We start from the raw sequence: 14,570 nt of genomic DNA on the forward strand, positions 1-14,570 counted from the left end.
AAAAATCTGCAGAACAGTCTTTTAATGTTGTGTTCCCCCCCCCCCCAGGTCCTTTTTTTTTTACCAGATTCAACCTTCTTATAGTATATCTCTTCTATCTGTTATTCTCCGAGTGGATTAAAGAGTACTCCCTAACCATATAGCTGGATATTTATATTTACCCCTGTGTATAGAGATATTTAGGACTAAATTGCCTTTTTTTTTTTTTACTTTACATATTCACTAAATTATACACAACACTTTTTTTTTTTTTGGAAGGTTAACCGAAACATTAATTGGCCGACTAATCGATTATGAAAATAATTTAGTTGCAGCCATAATTTGTTGTGACAGGTGCAACACCACATAGAATTCATAGAACATGGTTCGTTTGGGGCACAGAAGATGTACTAATATTTACAGCAAAAATTTCCCCCTTGAGTGTTGTGTATGCTTTTTTGTTACTTCCAGAATTAAAGAAGTAGTCCACAATATGGAATTTATAGGCATGTTAAAATTGCTATTGCCTTAATCAAACAGTACAACACACAGAAATGGATTCTTAGACCACGGGATGTCCCCAAGCACTTATTTGAGTGAGGAGCAGCAAAATGGCTACAAAAGACCCACAGAAAAATGAGAAGGGACAACTGACTATGCCTTCAGGTTGAGCATGGGGAGGGAGAATAATAGTCCTAGATAAGGGGAGCAAGATTACCTGGCTTCTAGGATACTTCGTTCCCATGTAACCTAAGAAAAGGAGGGGGCTGAGGCTGCCAGGGGGAAAGGAAGAAAAGAAGGTCCCATTTGTACAAGGGGCCTTTGAAAGAAGTAACCCTCTTAAATGCAAAGTAAGAGCACTCAAAGAAGGCCCCAGAGGGTTGCAGTGGGTGACCAGGAAGAGCAGATTCTTGCAAAGAGTTCAAGAGCCAAGGTTTTAGGAAGAGAATGTACAATGTAAAAATCAATACCAGCAATAGTACTAAGGAGTAGTTTTAGCAATTCCAAATAGAACAAGTTGCGAGATGAAGTTGCCTATCCTCACACTAGGAGAAAACTACCACCTATTATAGATTTGATAGCCTGCGTGAAGTGACCTGCATGCCCCAAGGAGCAAGGGTCACCCAAACCTCTTAGAGTTTGGAATATGCCTAAGTGGTGATATAGGTGAATTGCAGAAGCTAGGAGATCTTCAAGAAAAAAGTCTGCAAGGCAGCTGTATAATTGGAGACCTTTTCCAGTATTAAGTAGAAAATAGATTTTACTGTTGCAAAAGCAAGGTGTTTGAGACGGTAGGAGAACAATGGCTGCCTAGCTTGTAAAATGGGTGACTTGCCAATCTGTAACCCTGCTAAAGGGAGGGAACGGTACATCAAAGTTCGGGGCAGCGTTTCATGGTTGTAAGCCAGGGAGATTTGTGGAGTAAAAGGGGCTCTAGGTAGTGGAGCTAACCTCCGTGCAGAGGGAGAAGATTCCCAGAGTGGAGAAAACTGAGCTTAGGTTGTTTCAAAGGGGTCACCCAGCATAGCCTACAATACATTTTTTTTATTTTATTTTTTTTATAAAGGGACAACCAAGGGTGCAAAACATTTCAGGAACATGGAACTAGACATATGTTCTGCTGCAGGAGAATATAAGTATTAGTTCCAGGTATGTTGGAGAGTTTATTTGTTGGAGAAGCTTGAGATGGATGTGAGAATAACTGAAAGGGAGAAGCATCAGCATTTGGGCATAAAATCCAAGGAGTTGGGGGTGCTTTCACATTTGTGAATGCACTTGCTTGGTGACTAGGTGTGAGATGTAGCCCCATTGAATGCAATGGGAAGCTGACTGCTCTCGCAGCCGATTGCACTTATTGGCATATAATTGCTCATGCATTGATCAGCCCTGGATGCAGGCAGCCTCTGTCCAGGGTCAATCACTCATATGTGATCACTGCTTGAGCGTTTACATGCGTGTGGGCATGATTAGCTGCAAGAGCCATCAGCCTCCTATTGTTTTTAAAGGGGCTGCCTCTTGCATCTAATTGGTAACTGGGTGTATTTGAAAGTGTGAAAGCACATTTAGGCTCAGAAGCTTAAAGATCTTCAAGCACCCTGGAATATGAATGTTCGGGGTTCGATGAAGGGTTGAATAAAATAGGATCACAGAATGTGGTGTGTGTGTTTGTTTTTTTTTTTTTTTTAGTGCTGCCTTGTGTAAATGGTATCACTTAGGTCTTGGTCACACCAGGTGCAGTGGGATTGCATTGAATGCCTTTTCCAGCACAGTCCCACCACAAGACAAAGCAAAATAGCTTCTCTCCTATATACCTGGATCACCCCACTGTGTTCTGGAGGTGCGTGCTAAAAAAAAATTAAAATACAGCAGGCCTTGTATTTTCAGCGCCATGCAGTGCTAGGCAATCCACCACCTCACATTGCCAGCTGCCAGTAGAACTTTATGAAATGTCACAGATTTTTTTTTTTTTTCACTAAAATTTGGTAAAGGGAAAAGTGTGATGCACTGTGACCAGCATAACTGCACTGCAGTTGTCTTGTAATGCGCCGCACACCTGCATTGTAAGAAAGAAGCTGCGAATAGTCCCTCAATGTTTGCTATTAAAGGAAGAAAATCTCAGCTTATCATGTGGTGAAGAGCCTCCTTTGGAGCTTCTTTACCACGATCGGATATGTGGTGTGTCAGACTGACACCCCACACCACCGATCGTACCCACATGCCCCTGATTGCTTGTTTATACTGCTGGACATCATATGATGCCCAGTCAGGATAACTGAACCACTTCCCAGCTGTTATTTTGCTATAAGCTGGATGGAAAGTGGTTAAAGTGTTAACCTAAACACACCCGGTCCCTTAAGGCAGATTAAGCAGCACAGTGAACCTGCCACTTCTTGAATCACCTCTCTGCATTGACCACTGTGGTCAGTGTACATCCCTCCATTATCTGCTCTCAGCTCTGCTCTCCCCCTCCTCCCTACCTGTAAGCTCTGTGAGTGTGGCTCTGTCACCTCCCCCCCCCCCCCCCCCCTGCCAAAATGTCACTGCCAGCCCCTCTATTATAGACAGACATAGCACACTGTATAAGTATTTTATGAAAACTAACAGTGAAAATAACGTTTTTTTTTTTTAGTGTGATCTTAAGGCTAGTCACGTGACTTGTGGCCGGTCTCCAGGGCTACTGCAGGAGGGGCTGAGTGGCCATGTAATCTCCCCAGCTAACGTCAGAGGGAGAGCTCGACCACTTCTGCAGAAGCCATATATCAGAGGTATACAGTGGCTGTGAGTCATGTGACTGGCCTGAAGATCGCCCTAAATCAGTATTTACAATGCTTGTTTAAAAAAAAAAAAAAGACTAATGCAGTGTGCTATGCCCTCCCAAATAAAAGGGGCTGGCATTGATTTGCACATCTGGGTTGGCAAATTCTTTAACAACCAATGAATCAACAGCTGGCAATGGCCTTCCCTGCTGACAGCTGAATAAAACAAAAAAAATAATTGCTGGAAAAAAATAGGATTTTTGTACTCACCGTCAAATCCTTTTCTCTGTAATTCACCGACCAACCGACACAGTAACTAAATGGGTTGTATAGCCTGCCATTAGGAGAACTAGGCAAAATCGTTACACAATACACAGAACTTTTAATCCTGCCCCGGGGGGGCGGACCCTGTGCTATCAACCCTCCTCACTGCTCCCAGCAGCTTTAGTACGTCAACAAGCATTATAACGTAGAAAAAAGGCGGGGTGGGTGCTGTGTCGGTCGGTGAATTACAGAGAAAAGGATTTTACGGTGAGTACAAAAATCCTATTTTCTCTTATATTCACCGACCGACACAGCTCCTCTCTGTAACTAAATGGGACGTCCCCAAGCAGTGCCAAACGAGGTGTGGGAAAAAAAACGGCATAAAAAAAAAACCTTCATCCACCATGGCAAGTGGGAACTAGTGAAACCAAACCCACAAAAAAACAGCAGTGTGTGGAAAACCTCCACCATATAACTGGGCATCCTCAACAGGAGTGATCCCCAAAACCACAACATTGCGGAAGTAATGCAACAGTGCATTTAACAGAAAACAGTACTGCATTTTTATCGAAAAACCAGGAAAAAAATCAATTGCAACTACACAGCCGTCTGCAAAACTTTGCGGCCAAAACAAGCATCAGTCGATGCACTGACGTCTACCTTGTAGAACTTGGTAAACGTATGGACAGACGACCAGGTCGCCACCTTACATGCCTGAGTGACAGACTCTTGGTGTCGGAAGGCCCAAGATGTTCCGATTGCTCTTGTAGAGTGGGCCGTGACTGGGAAGGGGGCACCTGCCCCTTCAAGGTGTAGGCTTGGACTACAACCTGTCTGATCCACCTGGAAATGGTGGCCGATGAGACCGACATGCCCTTCTTAGGAACAGCTGGATCCTCGATCTAGAAAAGGAGCGCGGATTCCACCCTTTCTCCTCACACATGGAGATGTAGGCCTTCTAGGTACGATGGTATATCTTCCGTGAAGAAGATTTCCGCGCCCTCAGCATAGTTGGAATCCCCGAGTCCGACAGACCCTGATTCCTCAGCACCAGGCTCTCAATAGCCATGCCTTTAAAGCCAGCGATGGTAAAGCAGGATGAAAGATTGGACCTCGAGATAGGAGGTCCTCCCGCAGTGGCAGTCGCCAGGAAGCGTCTGCCACCAGACGCACCAGGTCTGTGTACCAGGGCCGCTGAGGCCAATCTGGGGCAACCAGGATTACTGGAATCCCCTCGGCTTCCACTCTGCGAAGTGGACGTGGCAACAGTTTTAGTGGAGGAAAGGCACATATCAGTTGGTACTGATCCCACGGATCCCTCGTCATGGACACGAATCTCTGCACCTTCCGATTGAGACGGGAGGCCAAGAGATCCACATCTGGCATGCCCCATTTCAGGCACAGCAGCTGGAATATCTCCGGATGCAACACCCATTCTCCTGGGTCCAGCATCTGATGACTCGGGTAGTCCGCCTGCCAATTTTCCACCCCGGGATGTAAATGGCTGACAGGGCCGGAACGTGTTGCTCTGCCCACCGAAGTATGTGAGTGACCTCCCGAGCAGCGGCTGAGCTTCTTTTTCCCCCTTGGTGACTTATGTATGCCACAGCTGTGGCATTGTCTGACTGTATCCTGGTCGGACGCCCTTGAAGACACATCTACCACGTGTGGAGGCACAGCCTGATCGCTCTCAATTCGAGCAGATTGATTGGCAACTTGGACTTGGATTTGGACCAGAGGCCCTGAGCCGACTGAATCCCCATCACTCCGCCCCAGCCGGACAGACTGGCGTTCGTAGTGATCACCGTCCAGTTCAGAGGAAGAAACGACTTTCCTGACTGAATCACCGGGGACCTCAACCACCAGATCAGGGAATCCCTGACTGGTTGGCTCACCTGGATCTGCTGATCCAGGGACAACAGATTTGTCCCATTTTGTCAATATCTCCTTCTGCAGGACTCTGGTGTGGAACTGGGCATAAGCTACTGTCTCAAAGGAGGCCACCATGAGCCCCAGCACTCGCATGCAAAAGCGGAGCGACGACCCACTTACCATTCATCAGCAGATTGACTGCAGACCTGAGAGTCAGCAGTTTGTCCACAGGGAGAAAAACCCTTGCTTCCCTGGAGTCCAACAGCAAGCCCAAGTACTCCAGACGCTGAGTTGGTACAAACACCGACTTCTTTAGGTTCAACAGCCACCCAAATTCTTGCAGGGTCTGCATGGTGATCGCCACATCCTCCTCCAATTCTGAGGTGGAAGATGCTCTCAGGAGGAGATCGTCTAGGTAACCCACGATCGCGATCCCGCGCTGCCTCAGCAACGCCAATACTGGAGCCAGTACTTTGGTAGACTCGGGGGGCTGATGCTAGGCCAAAAGGAAGAGCCACAAATTGGTAGTGGGCTTCCCCTACTGCCAAACGCAGAAATTTTTGATGCCGAAGGCAAATGGGTATGTGCAGGTAAGCATCCTGGATGTCCAAGGACGCCAGGAAGTCCCCTTGATGGAGTGCAGCGACAACTGAGCGAACTGATTGATTCCATTCTGAACCTCTGCACCTTTACAAAGTTATTGAGGGCTTTTAAGTCCAAGATTGGATGTACACCTTCCTTCTTGGGAACCACAAACAGATTTGAGTAGAACCCCTGGAAGCGTTCTGATTCCGGAACCGGTACAATCACCCCCCCTGATTCAGTAAGTCCCTTACCACCTCTAACAGGGCCTCCCGGGGACACGGGTATGCTGGAGGTGAAGAATCTGTTTGGCGGGCAAGAGAGAAACTCTATCTTGTAGCCTGTGGAAATGAGATCGCAGACCCATTGGTCGGATACCCAGGAGGTCCACCGGGCTGCAAACTCCCGAAGACAACCCCCCACCGATAAGTGGGTGGGGGCAAACCTTCCTGCGGTAGCACTTTTGGTCGCAGGCTTGTTAGGCTTGCGGTTCCAGGGACGCTTCTGACCGTCCATGGGCGTCCTGTCGGGCTGGGGGCGTTTTGCCAAAGCCCCGGGCAGACGAAAAAGCCGCTTGTGAAAAAGAGGGCCCTTGCCTGCGGCGAGGCTCCTTGGCCTTCCTGGCCTGTGGGAGTAGTGTACTCTTACCACCAGTGGCATTCTTAATAATGTCATCCAACGAGGCTCCAAAGAGCCGCTTGCCAAGAAAGGGAAGATCCGTCAGGGCTTTCTTGGATGCCTGGTCAGCAGACCAGCATTTCAGCCAAATTAGGCGCCTCAGCACCACAGCTGACACTGAAGCCTTGGATAACAGAGGGAGAGTATCCAGGGCCGCATCACAAACGTACTTAAGGCCTTGCACTAGTTGGTCTGCTAGCTCCACACAGACAGGGGAGGCGTTCTGCTCTCCTAATTCGCAAAAATGCAGTGCAAACGTTTTGCCCACTTAGTGTCTGCAACACAGTGCGGATGATAGTACAGGTCGCACGGCTGACCCCACAACCGTAAATAAGGAACGAGCCACTGCCTCGGCCTTCCTATCCGCGGGATTCTTGAATGCAGGAGTCCCCTCAACCGGGATCGTGGTTACTTTTTTTTTAACCTGGATACTGGGGGGTCCACGACCGGAGGAGCCGACCACTTTTTGAGAAGGCTGTCCTCAAAGGGGTAACGCACCGTCAAATTTTGGGGACCGAAAAGGTCCGTTGCAGGCGACCCCATTCCCTGTAGATGAATTTGTCAAAATAAGTCAAATACGGGAACACCTTAGGTGAACGTGCTGTCATGTGGGACCCAAAAGGGACCGGTACATCAGCAGAGGGATCCGCTGGCCCCTGAATCTTCAGGGTATCACGCACAGCTGGGATGAGTGCTCCAACAAGCGCTTTGTCGCACCTGGACGGGGAATCATCCTCGCTGTCCGAATGGTCCTGGTCAGCCACGCCTGATAGGTCAGAGCAGGGGTCACCAGCCACAGCAGGGCTCTCCCCAGAGGACTGGACGGGCAGGGGCCTCTTACGTGCAACTTTCCTTCCACGTGCCACCTCTATCTTGGCAACAAAGGAGTCCAGGGCCGCCATCAGAGTGTCCATGCGCACCGCGCTGTCCGCAGGTGACCCGGTTGCTATAGGCTGGATTTCGGGGGACGAAACACCAGTTTCTGAATCCATGCTGACCCTAGCCTGTGTGCCACCCGCAAAGGTCCCACCCTCCTGCTGCCGCCGCGTGGGGGGGTGGGGGGTGCTTAGCGCTAGACTCAGCACCCTGGGGCGTTCTGTGAATGCCACTAGCAGTGCCTGTAGTCCCCAGGAAGTTCCCAGTTGCAGAGAGGAGAAAACTGTGTCAGCAGCAGCTGCTTATAACAGTGGTGAAATGTTCTGCAGAGCTAGTTTCAGCATTCAGCAAGGAGCCATCTAGCGTCCTGTACACACAGGAAACAGCAATTGAGAGCACATGTAATGCTGCCACAAGCCTGGGGAGAGCGTTGGAGCACTCTTTGTTTAAAGAAGGGAGAAGCCCTAGAGAAAGGGGGGGGGGGTGGAATCTTCGAAAGAACTTGTCCTGCTGTGACCTCTGGTGATGCACTTCACAAGTTAATAAAGAGACATCCTCCCTTAAAAGACATGAAAATGAGGTGTCTTTTGCAGGCAACTTCTGCTTTTCATGCTATTTGCTTTAAGGTTCGGTGCATATGGACAGAAATTAGAGGCAATCTGGAAATTTGTCTCATGACTAGGGGATCAATGTGGGAAAAGTAGGGCAGAAGATAATGCTTGTAAAGCTGGCCATAGTCCAAGTTATTTTCATTCCTGCAACCACGTGTCAGTCAGTGTTGCTGTGGGAATTCCTCCCCCAGAGCCAATGTGTTCTCATGGCAGGGGATCGATTGCTCAACTTTGGTACAGTCAGCCTGCCCATACAGGGTTCAAATCGTGTATTTGAACCCTGTATGGCCGGCTTAAGTGTTCCACCAGAATTTAGTCCAGGAATACAGGATCATGTTGATTGTTCATTGCCCTAGTCCAATTAGCTGCAGTTTGACAAACAACTTGCAGCAATAGCTGGACCTGGAAGAGCAAAGAGACCCCTGAAGAGCATCTCAAATATTAGGGCTTCATAATCCAAAATGAAGGAACATCTACTATAGAAACAGCAAGATGTTTATGACTGTGACAGCAGGGTCTACTACCAGAACAGTCCACTTTTTTGGTGAATTCTTTTTTACTGGATATAGCACGGCAATGATTCTCACAAAGTGAATTTTTTTTTTCAGGAGTACCTCAATTCTCATGAATTGCCTGTTCTATTTGTTCATGAAAGGGGAACGCCTTTATAGACTTTGCAGGCCTCTTATTTTTCAGAAGCTTTAGCACACAGCAGAAGTGAGCAAATCTATATGCGTGCAGCAAATAGTATCAGGTGTTTAGAAGCCTGCGAGTGAGAAATCTTCTATGGCCTCCTCTAGCATCACTTTGAGTGGTTTGAATGTTTTGTAAAGCTTCGGCCAAGTGTTTGCGTGAGTTTTTGCAATGGTTCTTTTGCATCCGGTTTCAGTCATTGCTCTCTGTAAGGGTTTTTCACTGTAAGGTACTAATGAAGTAAGGTGTGTGGACACAGGGTAAGCACGTCTGTAGTAAGATGCACAGCAATCCAGGTGTCGATTGTCCTGTAGCAAAGTTTTCATAGCAAAAAGGATAGGAGTAAGTGCTTGAATACCTTGGGCCTCGTTCACACGTTGGACTCCATTCATAAAGTGGTATCTACAGCTTTTTAAAAAAATGCAGTAAATCCCCGCTCCACGATAATGGTTATACAGTCCAATGTGTTTAAATTTATCTGCCAAAACAAGAAACCCCTGTATGAGTCAACAGATGATGTATAGGTTCCAGTCTAGAGGCGGCCTTGGCTGCCCTGATCTATGGAAATACGTCTCGACTTCATGCCTAATACAATTAGGCTACTTTCACACTGAGGCGCCGGCGGTAAAGCGCCTCTATTTTTATAAATACCTACAAATTAGACATTTCTTCTCTAATTTGTTATCTCAAGCTCATGATGGGGCTGTAACACCATCTGACAACCTCTGTGGGGAGGCCTCTAGAGACAAGGGGACTATCTCAACTTTTTCTATCAATACCTTAATGAGGAGGGCCGTTTAAAAAAAAATTTTTTTAAAAGTCAGCAGCTGCAAACACTGCAGCTGCTGACTTAATAAGCACACTTACCTGTCCAGGGCGCCCGCGATGTCGGCCGCCCGAGGCCGACCCGTCCCTTGGCTCTCGGGTCCCGGCGCCGCCATTCCTTCTAAGGGAAATAGGCAGTGGAGCCTTACGGCTTCACTGCCCGTTTCCTACTGTGCATGCGCGAGTCGCGCAGCGCTTTGTGAATGGGACGCACTGTGTTCTGGAACACACAGTTCCCAGAACACAGCGTGACCCATTACCTAGAAGACAACGCGACGAGGAGAGAAGAAAGAAGATCTCCGCGGAGGAGGAAGAGGAAGATTAGGATTATGTGCCTGACAACAGGCATTTCTGGTAAGTAAAAAAAAAAAAAAATAATTCTTTTCATTTTTTTTTTTTTTTAGATTTTTTTGTAATTTTTTATATATTTTTTTTCAGGGTGGCCCTCCACTTTAATGACTACAATAGTACAGCCAAATCACCAGCTATACTGGGATGGGAGGCGGAGACTGGCCAGGAGATATCGGAGGAGGATTGGGATGACATGGTTTCCAACATGCACAAATGCACACACTCCATCTCCATTAAGGAAACTGGTCAAGCTGCATACCTGTTGATATTTTACCCCCTTTAGATTGAATAAGAATTTCCCCTTAGTGCCTTACACATGTTTTAGGGGTTGTCAAGACAGAAGCACTCTTCTCCATACATTCGGTGTTGAAACTCATATGGCAAAAAGCCTCCTCGCTGGTGCTCCAGATAACAGGTGCACTTGTGACCCTGACTTACCGGATGTGCATCTTATTTGTTGAGCTCCCGAAGGTCGTCCCCATCCCAAGCTGGCACACACACTTTTTAGTGCCATCCACTGGGTAATTGCCCTAAACTGGCAGAGTCCCTCTGTTTCATGGTCACAGGTGCTCCTTTGTATGGAATCCATTAAATTGATGGAAAGGGTACACCACACCCTCGTGGGTACCCTGCACGTCTTTGAGCGTAAATGTGCTAATTGGTTGCCTCATCCGTTATAACATGAGTTTAGGGGGTTTCCCTATTACCCCATTTGAGTTCTCTAGAAGATTGGGTAACCCTGGAAGATAAAACGAATACTGTAATTTCAAGTTTATAGAAAGATTCCTGTCTAGAGCTTACCTTCTATATACCCCCCATCTACTAATAATGCAGAAAATACCTTGTTACCTTATTTAGATTCTTTTCTATGCTGAAAGTAATTTTTTTTTATTGTTTTCCTTACCCAACGATCTTTGGAGAACTATTCACCTGTACACTCATAGGTTGGTTTATGGCTGTGCACTCTATTCTCTCCATGCAGAACAAAAAACACCTGGCTACGCCCATGGGCTATCCTCACTCAGTATATAACCCCCTTCCTGCTCTAGGTATTCAGTTTAGTAGCAAGCAGTAATAGAAGTATTAAAAATTCCATAGAGGGGTGGGGGCTGTGTCTATCGATAAACTCAGAGAAAATGGATTTTATGGTGAGTACAAAAATCACATTTTCTCTTTTGTTCTATGAACACAGCACCTCCCTAATCTTGACCATTGGGACATCCAAAATCAGTGCCGAGAAAAATGAGGAGTGGGCAAAATAACCCAAGGCTAACCACAAGAGCCCTAACCAGGACACAGGAGACCTATCTGAAATAATCATTTTTAAAGAAAAAACACCCCTCAAGAGGGAACCCCCCTCTTAAACAGCATCTTGCAAAACCTTACGGCCAAAAGAAGCATCCGCAGATGCCAAAATATTTACTTTATAGAATTTTGCGAAGGTATGCACTGACAACCAAGTGGCCGCATTGCAAACCTGTGATATTGACACTTGATGACGGAAGGCCCAAGAAGTACTAAGCACCAGAGTAGAATGCGCCGTGACGGGGAAAGGAGGAATCTGATTCTTATTAGAATAGGCCTGAGTCACAGTCTGTCTGATCCATGTAGAGATGGTAGCCAAAGAAGTGGCCAGCCCTTCCTTGGTCCCTGTGTAACCAAAAAAAAGTGAGTTTGATCTCTGGAAAGACTCGTGGCTACCAGATACACCTGAATCACACGAACCACATCCAAGGTATGCAAAGCTAATTCCTTGGGATGAGCCAGCTTGGGACACAAGGACGGCAACATAATGTCCTCATTCAAATGGAAGTTACAGACAACCTTCGGCAGAAATTACGGACAGGGATGAAGAACCACTTTATCCCTATGGGGTACTAAATAGGGACTAAGATGGGATAATTTCACCAGCTATGAAACCCTGCGGGCCGAGGTAATATCCACCAAGAATGCCACCTTCTGCTACAACGTAGGTAAGGGAATCTCCCGAATATTCTCGAATGGAGATTTCTGGAGAATAGATAGCACAAAGTTTAAATCCCATGGTGGGAAAAGAGACCTACAGGCGGAGCCACATCCCAGACTCCTTGAATGAAGGTACGAACTAAAGAGTGAGTGGCTAGGGGTTGCTGAAAGAAGACTACTAAGGCAGACACCTGGCCCTTGATATTGCTCAAAGCGAACTTCTGCTCAATGCCCTGTTGAAGAAAAGCTAAAATCCGAGCCACAGAAAAGGATCGAGGATGAACGCCAATCCACTCACACTAAGAAATGTATGCTTTCCACATACAATGGTATATCTTACTAGTGGTCAACTTCCTCGCCTTCACCATAGTAGGGATCACTGATCCTGACAGACCTCTATCTCTCAGTACCTGGCTTTCAATGGCTAGGCCATTAAAACGTGTTACTCCAAAGCAAGATGGAAGCTCAGCACTCGGTACAACTGGTCCTCTTTAAGAGAGAGATGTTTAAGCCCACCAGAAGACTTTCACCCTCGGTCCTTTGCAGGCACCGCAGAAGAGGAAGGTGTTGGCCCCGCAGTGGCACTAGGATGACTGCGGCATCTAACCAGAGGAACTTGTGAGATTGCCACAAGCTCAGCTACTTTCCATTGAACCAAACCTGCTGAAGGGGCCAACGTTTGAGAAGAAAAACTACTAACCTGGTCATCATTCACTCCAGAGCCAGACCCAGGTAGCCCAATTCCAGGGCTAGAGGGGACCTTGAGTAGTTTGGACATCACCCGAATCTTTACAGGAATTATACCCACACAAGGAAACACAGGACCCCCCAAAAAGTTCAATTCATGGACCCCCTTGACGTTCATGAAGGAGGTCCCTGAATCTGGAAACCAGCAAAGATGTCCCCCCCCACCCCAGCAATGGGTGAGGGCAGACCTTCATGCTGAAGCATTCTTGTCAGTGGATCCGGAGAAGCTTGCTCTAGGCTTACCAGACCAAGATTACTTGGAACTTCCGGGAAAGACTTGAGAGAGCTGTTTCCTTTATCTGCAGTCCCGGGAGCCCAGAAGAATTTCTCATGGGCTGAGAAGGAAGGCCCCCATCTGCGATGAGGCTCCTTCCCTTTCCTAGATTGAGGCAGGAAGGTACTCTTTCCCCTTGTGACACCCTTATTGATGTTATCCAGGGTAGCCCCAAACAGACGGTCACCTTGAAAGGGCAGATCAATGAGAGCTTTTTTAGAGGCTTGGTCTGCCGACCAATTCTTAAGCCACAGCACACGTCTAATCATCGCTGAAACAGAAAGCTTAGACAGTACAGGAGCTATATCACAAATATACTGCAGCTCATGGACCAAATGGTCCACTAAATCAACAGGAACCTGCTCACTACCCAGACCCTGGCACAAAAGCTTGGCCCATTCACCTATCAGCATAGAGGGAGATACACAAGAACCCCCAAAGGCTCACCCCACCAAACGGAGAAGCGCCACATTTCAGACTCAGCAGTACCATTGTCGGTGTCCATTTCATATATCCCGGGACAGGAAGAGAAGCATGGGGAGAAAGAGGAGGAGCTCTGGCATCTTCATGAGGTTCCGGCCATCTCTAGTCTCACTAGACCAGGGGTGTCCAAACTTTTTTCAAAGAGGGCCAGATTCGATGAAGTGAACATGTGTGAGGGCCGACCATTTTGCCTGACATTCTTTGAACCATTAAAATTCGGTCATTCGAGCACTCATACCTGGCCCAACAAAAATTCTTGTGCCTTTGTCGCGCTCGTTTGCCCGACACACAGACGAATGCTCTGTTCTTTAGGGGTACCGTTAGGTCTTAATGGTACCCCACACATTGGAAACATGGGGTGCTTTTGGTGCAGCGCAATAAAAAAAAAAAAAAAAGCTCTGGGACTTCTTTCCCTGCATTTTTGTGGGTATGGAAGCCCATTGAAATGCATGGGCTGCCCTACACACAGCATGCAGCCATGCAGATGTGAGCCAAGGGCTTATTGGAGGGGCAGTAAAACTACATGGTTAAGCTGTTTTTACCACCCCCAACTTCTCCCCCTTTAGCTGCAGAGGGAGCAGCTGGGGGTGTACACATGCTGTGGCTGCAGCTGGAGGTATGCTCAGGGTGAATGGGCCTGCACTGCAACTACCCCGCAACTGTGTGGACTGCACAGTTGCGGTATAGTGATGCTACATTTACGGGCTTAAAACAGGTGGTAAGGAGGCAACATAATGCCTCTTTACCACCTTTCAAATGCCTCTGAAAAGCGATCTGTATATGGATTGCTTTTCAGAGGAGCAGCAATCCTGGCTGCTATCACACACACAAGCACCAAAAAAGCAGTTCTGATGGTACAAGAATGGGGGGGGGGGGGGGTCTGGATTAAAAGTAACACACATGCATACACATACACACAGACATACACACATACAGACACATGCATACAGACACATGCATACACATATAGACACATGCATATACTTACATACATACAGACACACACACACATACATACATACATACATACATACATACAGACATACACGCACATACAGACATACATACAGACACACACACACACACACACACACACACACATACATGCATGCA

This window comes from Lithobates pipiens, unplaced genomic scaffold (genome assembly GCF_037356315.1).
Source record: "Lithobates pipiens isolate NorthernLeopardFrog02 unplaced genomic scaffold, aLitPip1_a1.2 Scaffold_8, whole genome shotgun sequence".
NCBI classification, from domain to species: domain Eukaryota; kingdom Metazoa; phylum Chordata; class Amphibia; order Anura; family Ranidae; genus Lithobates; species Lithobates pipiens.